Genomic DNA, 7500 nt, shown 5'->3' on the forward strand with positions numbered 1-7500 from the left:
TACCAAAATATTTTCCAGTTTTGCCGATTTTGTTCTCCTCTAGGAATATGGCTTCATGCCAAACATTATCACAGGCTTTTTTCTAAATCCCCGAAACAACCATATAATGTACCATTTAAAATACCTATACCTATTTCAAAATAGAATGTATGCGCGCGCGTGCGCGCGCGTGTGTGTGTGTGTGTGCGTGCGTGCGTCGTGCGTGCGTGTGTGTGTGTGTGTGTGTATGTGACTCGACCCGACTTCAATGATTGTAATGATATCCAGAATAATTAATAGGCACAACAAAAGAACAGAAGGAACAAAGAAATGATCATTTAAGACGCACACACTCAAATACGTATTTGACAAGTGCTTTTTGACAATCATCGCAGTAAGTCGCTTGATTACAAACTATTGTCCTGTATCTCTCGACTGATCACATGCAAAAGTTGAGAAGATTGTTGTACAGTTGTAATTAGATTGTTTCGCAAGTTACGAAACAAAATATGCGTATCCAGGAAATAAATCCATCTTCGATAGTATCACACATATTACCTAACCTTTTTTTTTCTCTCTCGGAATGTTTGTGAATCTTCTTGTTCAATATTCAAACCAGGGGAGGAAGGTGGCAGAATGGTTAAGACGCTCAGCTGCCAATACACAGAGTCCGTGAGGGTGTGGGTTCGAATCCCGCTCTCGCCCTTTCTCCTAAGTTTGACTGGAAAATCAAACTGAGCGTCTAGTCTTTCGGATGAGACGATAAACCGAGGTCCCGTGTGCAGCACGCACTTGGCGCACTGAAAAAGAACCCATGGCAACGAGAGTGTTGTCCTCTGGCGAAATTACGTAAAATGAAATCCCCTTTCATAGGTACACAAATATGTAAGCATGCACTCAAGGCCTGACTAAGCGCGTTGGGTTATGCTGCTGGTCAGGCATCTGCTCAACAGATGTGGTGTAGCGTGTATGGATTTGTCCGAACGCAGTGATGCCTCCTTGAGAAAGTGAAACTGCAGAAACTGCAAACTCAAACCATGTTCGTTTATCCTGACTCACAGTTCGTTTGGGAACCGGATGGAACCTGATCGGTACACAAATATATATGCATGCACTCTGGGACTGACAAAGTGCAGATGTGCAGCGTATATGGATTTGTCCGAATGCAGTGATACTTCCTTGAGAAACTGTAACTGTCATCAATGGTGGTCAGCAGTGGGCACAGACCACGGGGAACACATACCTTGAGAAACAGACCACGGGGAACACATACCTTCAGAAACAGACCACGGGGAACACATACCTTGAGAAACAGACCACAGGGAACATATACCTTGAGAAACAGACCACGGGGAACACATACCTTGAGAAACAGACCACGGGGAACACATACCTTGAGAAACAGACCACGGGGAACACATACCTTCAGAAACAGACCACGGGGAACATACACCTTCAGAAACAGACCACGGGGAACATATACCTTCAGAAACAGACCACGGGGAACATATACCTTCAGAAACAGACCACGGGGAACGCATACCTTGAGAAACAGACCACGGGGAACACATACCTTCAGAAACAGACCACGGGGAACACATACCTTCAGAAACAGACCACGGGAAACATATACCTTCAGAAATAGACCACGGGAAACACATACCTTCAGAAACAGACCACGGGGAACATGATGGAGTCTCCCGTCGGGCCAACGGATGAGTAGGCAGGCAGGCTCTGTCGGTGTGTGTCCTCATATGGGAGAAAAGGCCGATTCTGGATGCGCAGCACTTCCCACAGGTGTTGCAAGGGAAAACTTCTCCAGAAGTTGAGCCCTGCTTCCTTCGCTCACGCTTCTCCTTAATGGCCAGCGTTCTCTTGTTTTCAAACGTCTTTATGCCACTAGAGCACAGCATCCTCCAGCGAGAACGGTCAAGGGCATCAGTTTCCCAGGAAGCGATGTCTAAGTCACAGGCTTTGAGGTTTGTCTTCAAGGTGTCCTTGAAGCACTTGCAGGTCTTCCAAGTTCGCGACGGCCTTCCTTCACCGGCCATACAATAGCATCTTCGGGACCCTGCTGTCTGTCATGCGGACAACGTGTCCTGTCCATCGTAGCTGGCACTGGATCAGCAGGCTTTCGATGCTGGGCAGGCCGATCCTCTCTAGGACCTGGAGGTTGGAGACCCTGTCTTGCCTTTCGTAGGCATCTCTGAGGGAAACTGCTCAAGTTGTTGAATGTGACGGCGATACGTCGACCATGTTTCGCAGCAGTACAGCAAGGTGGTCAGCACAACAGCTCTGTAGGTTTTGTTTTTGGTGCTGAGCCTGATGCCTTTGTTGTTCCACGCCTGTTGTTGAGTCTGCCAAAGGCGGAGCTGGCCTTGGCGATGCGCAGCGTCACTTCTGCATCAAGGGCTCCGTTGCTGCATATGGTGCTGCCCAGGTAGCAAAACTTGTCGACTCACTTGATCTCTGTGTCATCGATCTTGATAACAGGTGGGGGGTGGAGGCACTGGCGTTCTGTGAGCTAGCTGGTTGGTACATGGACTCAGTCTTCCTGAGGCTGATGGTGAGCCCAAAGCGCCTGCAGGAGGTTGAGAACCTATCCATAATGAACTGCATGTCCTCATGGGTGTGTGCAGCAAGCGCGCAGTCATCAGCGAAGAGGAACTCTCTCAACAGTGCCTCAAACACCCTGGACCTGGCGTGGAGTCGCCGCAAGTTGAAAAGTTTGCCATCTGTGCGAAACTGAATGTAGATGCCCCGGTACAGGTTTTTTCTTCGGAGTTCCGTCTCCTAGGACTTCCAGCCAAGGATAAGAGCTCCCGGTGCCCTTTGGTTATCCTCTTCCGCCTTCACAGCCGTTGGGAAAGGTTTCATCTTCCGCCTGGTCCGTCGTTGGGAGACTTTACATGCGGCAGGTAGTACTGGGTTACATGGTACCAGTAGCAAGGGCTATGCCCCTGACCTGACAACAACGGGGAACATATACCTTGAGAAACAGACCACGGGAAACATACACCTTGAGAAATATACCACGGGAAACAAAGATCTGGGGAAATAGGGACCCCCAAAAAATGTCAAAAATGTAATTTGATGGAACATTGACTGGGTACACCGTCTTGTGTTACACAAATGTTATGCTTGATAGTCCTTTACAAAAGAGACAGACGGATGTGAATTATATAACTGAAAAAAGTAATAGTTACAAGAAGAAAAACAAAAACGCAGTCTCTTTTCAAACTTCTTGTCATAAAACAGGGTGAGGGGGGGAGGGTGTTCACTGCTGAATTGTCACCTCCGCTGAATTGTTGCCGGCGTTTACTAAGTAGCCGCTGATTTACCGTCGTTATTTCCTTCACTGGCATTTCATGACAGTTTGTTTTGCTTCTGGGCGGGGTTGAAGGTAATCTGTGTGTTTGCGTTTTTAGCTCGCTCAGGAGCATGTCTATGTCCCCACAGGTCTATATCCCCCAGGTCTATGATCTCCAAGGTCTATATCCCCCCAGGTTTGTTCTCCAAGGTCTATATTCCCCAAGATCTGTGTTCTCCAAGGTCTATATCCCGCCAGGTCTATGTTCTCCAAGGTCTATATTCCTCCAGATCCATGTTCTCCTAGGTCAGCCATGGTCAGTAATGAGTGGTGGTCAGCAGTGATCAGTAGTGGCCAGTGGTTAGTTGTGGTCAGTGGTGGTTAGTGATCAGAAGTGGTCAGGTGTGGTCAGTGGTCAGTGGTGATTCGTGGTCTTTGGTCAGCGGTCAGTGATCATCAGAAGTGGTCAGTTTTGGTCGGTGGTCTGTAGTGGTCAGCGGCCATTTTATGGTCAGTAGTGGTCATTGAAGGTAAGTAGTGGTCAGCAATCAGATGTGGTTGGTCGTCAGCAAAGGACCGTTGTCAGTAGTGGTTAGTAGTTGGTTTTGGTGGTCAGTAGTGGTCAGCGGTCGGAAGTGGTCAATGGGTGGAAGTGGTTGATAGTTGTCAGTGGCGGTCAGTAATAGTTAGCGGTGGTCAGCGACCAGTAGTAGTCATTGGTCAGTAGTGGTCAGCGGTGACCAGTTGTCAGTTGTTTCAGCAGTGGCCAGTAGTGGTTAACAGTTACCAGTGGTCAGTAGTGGTTAACAGTGACCAGGGGTCAGTAGTGGTCAACAGTGACCAGAGGTCAGTAGTTTCAGCAGTGGTCAGTAGTGGTTAACAGTGAACAGTGATCAGTAGTGGTCAGTGGTTGCCAGCAAACATCAGTGGTTAGTAGTGGCCAGTAAAAATCAGTGGTCAGTGGTCATAACTGGTCAGTAGTGGTCTGTGGTCAGTTGTGGTCAGCAGTGGTAAATAGCCAGCAGTTGTCAGTGGCCATCAGTGTTCAGCCGTGGTCAGTGGTCGGTCAGCGATCAGTAGTGGTCAGTGGTTGTTGGTGGTCAGTAGTGGTCAGTGATCATCGGTGGTTAGTGGTCAGTAGTGGTTCGTTGCGGTCAGTAGTGGTCAGAAGTGGTTCGTTGTGGTCAGTAGTGGTCAGTGATCATCGGTGGTCAGTGGTTCGTTGTGGTCAGCTGTGGTCAGCAGTGGTAAATAGCCAGCAGTTGTAAGTGGTGAGCAGTGATCGACCTTGGTCGGTCAGCGGTCAGTAGTGGTCATTGGTGATCAGTGATCATCGGTGGTTAGTGATCAGTAGTGGTTCGTTGTGGTCAGTGGTGGTCAGTAGTGGTCAGTGATCATCGGTGGTCAGTGGTGGTCAGCAGTGGTTCACTGGTGAAAAAGTACTTACATTGCTTCAGATACAGTGGTCAGCAGTGATTCACTGGTGAAAAAGTACTTACATTGCTTCAGATACAGTGGTCAGCAGTGGTTCACTGGTGAAAAAGTACTTACATTGCTTCAGATATAGTGGTCAGCAGTGATTCACTGGTGAAAAAGTACTTACATTGCTTCAGATACAGTGGTCAGCAGTGGTTCACTGGTGAAAAAGTACTTATATTGCTTCAGATATAGTGGTCAACAGTGGTTCACTGGTGAAAAAAAACTTATATTGCTTCAGATATAGTGGTCAGCAGTGGTTACAGACCTGGGGTAACGTAGACCCGGGGGAACACAGACATGGGGAATATAGACCGTGGTTGAACTTTGACCTGGCTGAGAGAATACTTGGCGGAAGATAGACCCAGTGCTGAATCCGCTAAGCTTATGTACAAAAACTCACAAACATATGTTCATCTTTTCAGTTTCTTTCATTTTTCATTCTTTCTTTCGTTGATTTGTTCATTTTTTTCTTCGGCTCATTTCGTTTTAACTTTTTTCTTTTATTGCTTATATTCCCTTTATTTGTTACTTCTTTCTTTCCTCACTTCCTTCCTCAATTTATTATTTCATTGCTTTCTCTCTTTCTTTTTTTTCTCTCTTTCGTTCAGTTGCATGCTTCTTCATTACTTGCTTTCTTGTTCATCCTTTACTTCTTTTCGTTTTTGACATCATCAACACAGAGGAAAACAAACGGCGACGATTTGGCGTTTACAACGAAACCGCAACTCAGCGATTAACTGAGCCCCGACATATTGTCGCTGACGACAACTCAGCGGAGGCGACAATTTAGCGGTGAACAGAGTCACTATGTCACTGTGACGCAGTTTTTGCTCCACTCAGAGATTACAAATGATACACCGCTCCGCCGACTGGTTTCACAGCGCAAGGCAAGGTTCTGTGGGTCGTTGGGATTGACAAGTGCGGTCTACTGACACAAACTGGTGGATCTTTGTGCTCTGTTGTTTTGACAACCTCCAACTATACTCACCCATTTCCCCAAAGGTCAGTACTCTGTTGAAATCACGTGGGATGTGTCATGTTTTGCTGTGTTGGTAGTGCTTTCACGGCACAGTGCAGGTCAGTCATGAATGATGTATCTCGTGTTCCAGCATGCACTGCAGACAAACTGTCTTTCAGTCTCTACGATGTATATGTTGGGAATCACTCACTTACACACACACACCCACCCACACACCCACACACACACACACACACACACACACACACACAAGCAGGGACATCACAAATACCGAAACACACACACACACACACACACACACACACTCAACGCACTAACAAACACCAAATACACACGCATGCACACACACATGCACACACACACACACACACACACACGCACACACACACACACACACACACACACACACACACACACAAGCAGGGACGTCACAAATACCGAAACACACACACCGATACTTATGGGATGCCTTCTCAGACGAGAAATATTTAAGAGCTTTCAACATGCCATGGATAAAAACCCAACTTGTTCAAATAGAACAAAGATTAGATACGTATATTGAAAATGATACCGGGATTTCTAAACTAGCACTAAACAATACTATTAATGATTTTTCACAAATGATGAAATTTGCGGCTAATGTAAGTCTTAGGAAGAAAACAAACGTTCGTAAGGGCAAAAGAAAAAACATTAAAAAATGGTTTGATTGTGAATGTTATGAACACAGGAAAGATCTTAGATCGATACTGAATGCCATAAACAGGCATCCATATAATAAATCCCTATGCAAAAAATATTTTTCCAAACGTAAGATCTATAACAGACTGTTAAGACGAAAGAAAAGAATGTACACAAACGATCTTGCGAATAAAATCAGCGACGTCCTTTATAAAGATCCAAACACTGCTTGGAAAACATTAAAAAGTTTACAAACTGCAGGCGAGAATGCCACACGCAAATATCAGTTGAATACATCCATATGGATTTCACATCTGGAAAAGCTCATTGGCAAAGAGGTGAATGTAGAAGAAAAACAAAGGCAAAAAATCAGAAACGAACTTAAAAACAGTCTAACAGATGAGAGTCTGCTTTCAAATATCAACTTAACAATATCAAACAGAGAAATCAAGAAAGCGTGCAAGCATCAAAAAAATAATAAATCACCAGGATTGGACGGCATTACAAACGAAATGGTCAAAACAAGTCTTCCAATAACTATCAATATCATTCAAAAAATGTTTAACATTATTTTCACTCAAGGTATATATCCAGAATGTTGGAAAAATGGTTTAAACATTCCATTGTATAAAAATGGGAACCCGGGAGATCCAAATAATTATCGGGGAATAACATTAACCAATACCTTGGGAAAAGTATTCTGCACAATATTAAATAATCGAATAACTGAGTACCTAGAACAAGGTGAACGCCTAACAAAGGAACAAATTGGATTTCGGAAACACTACAGAACAACTGATCAAATCTTCATTCTAAAAAAGATCATTAATGAAGTAATGAAAGTAAAAAATGGTAGATTATACGGTTGTTTTGTAGATTTTGAAAAAGCCTTTGATAATGTTTGGCACGATGCCCTGTTCCTAAAGTTGAAGAGAATGGGCATAACTGGAAAATGCTTTGATATAATTAAAGACATGTATGATAATTCCAAAATTCAAATAAATTCATACGGAGGTCTCAGCACAGAAATAACTGTACAGAAGGGTGTACAACAGGGCAATACACTAAGCCCAAC

At 44.8% G+C, this 7500-nt stretch overlaps 1 protein-coding gene across 3 annotated transcripts in view; it reads left to right on the forward strand.

Annotated features, from left to right (window-relative positions):
* Positions 1–5612: 5612 nt before the first annotated feature.
* LOC143302182 (glucose dehydrogenase [FAD, quinone]-like) overlaps positions 5613–7500 on the forward strand; it is a 36302-nt gene continuing 34414 nt past the window's right edge. For all 3 annotated transcript variants that reach the window (XM_076616730.1, XM_076616728.1, XM_076616729.1), the window contains exon 1: positions 5613–5770. The gene's annotated coding sequence lies outside the window, so the exon portion shown is untranslated. The remainder of the gene's footprint in view (positions 5771–7500) is intronic.

The sequence above is a fragment of the Babylonia areolata genome, chromosome 29, assembly GCF_041734735.1.
Source record: "Babylonia areolata isolate BAREFJ2019XMU chromosome 29, ASM4173473v1, whole genome shotgun sequence".
Taxonomy (NCBI): Eukaryota; Metazoa; Mollusca; class Gastropoda; order Neogastropoda; family Buccinidae; genus Babylonia; species Babylonia areolata.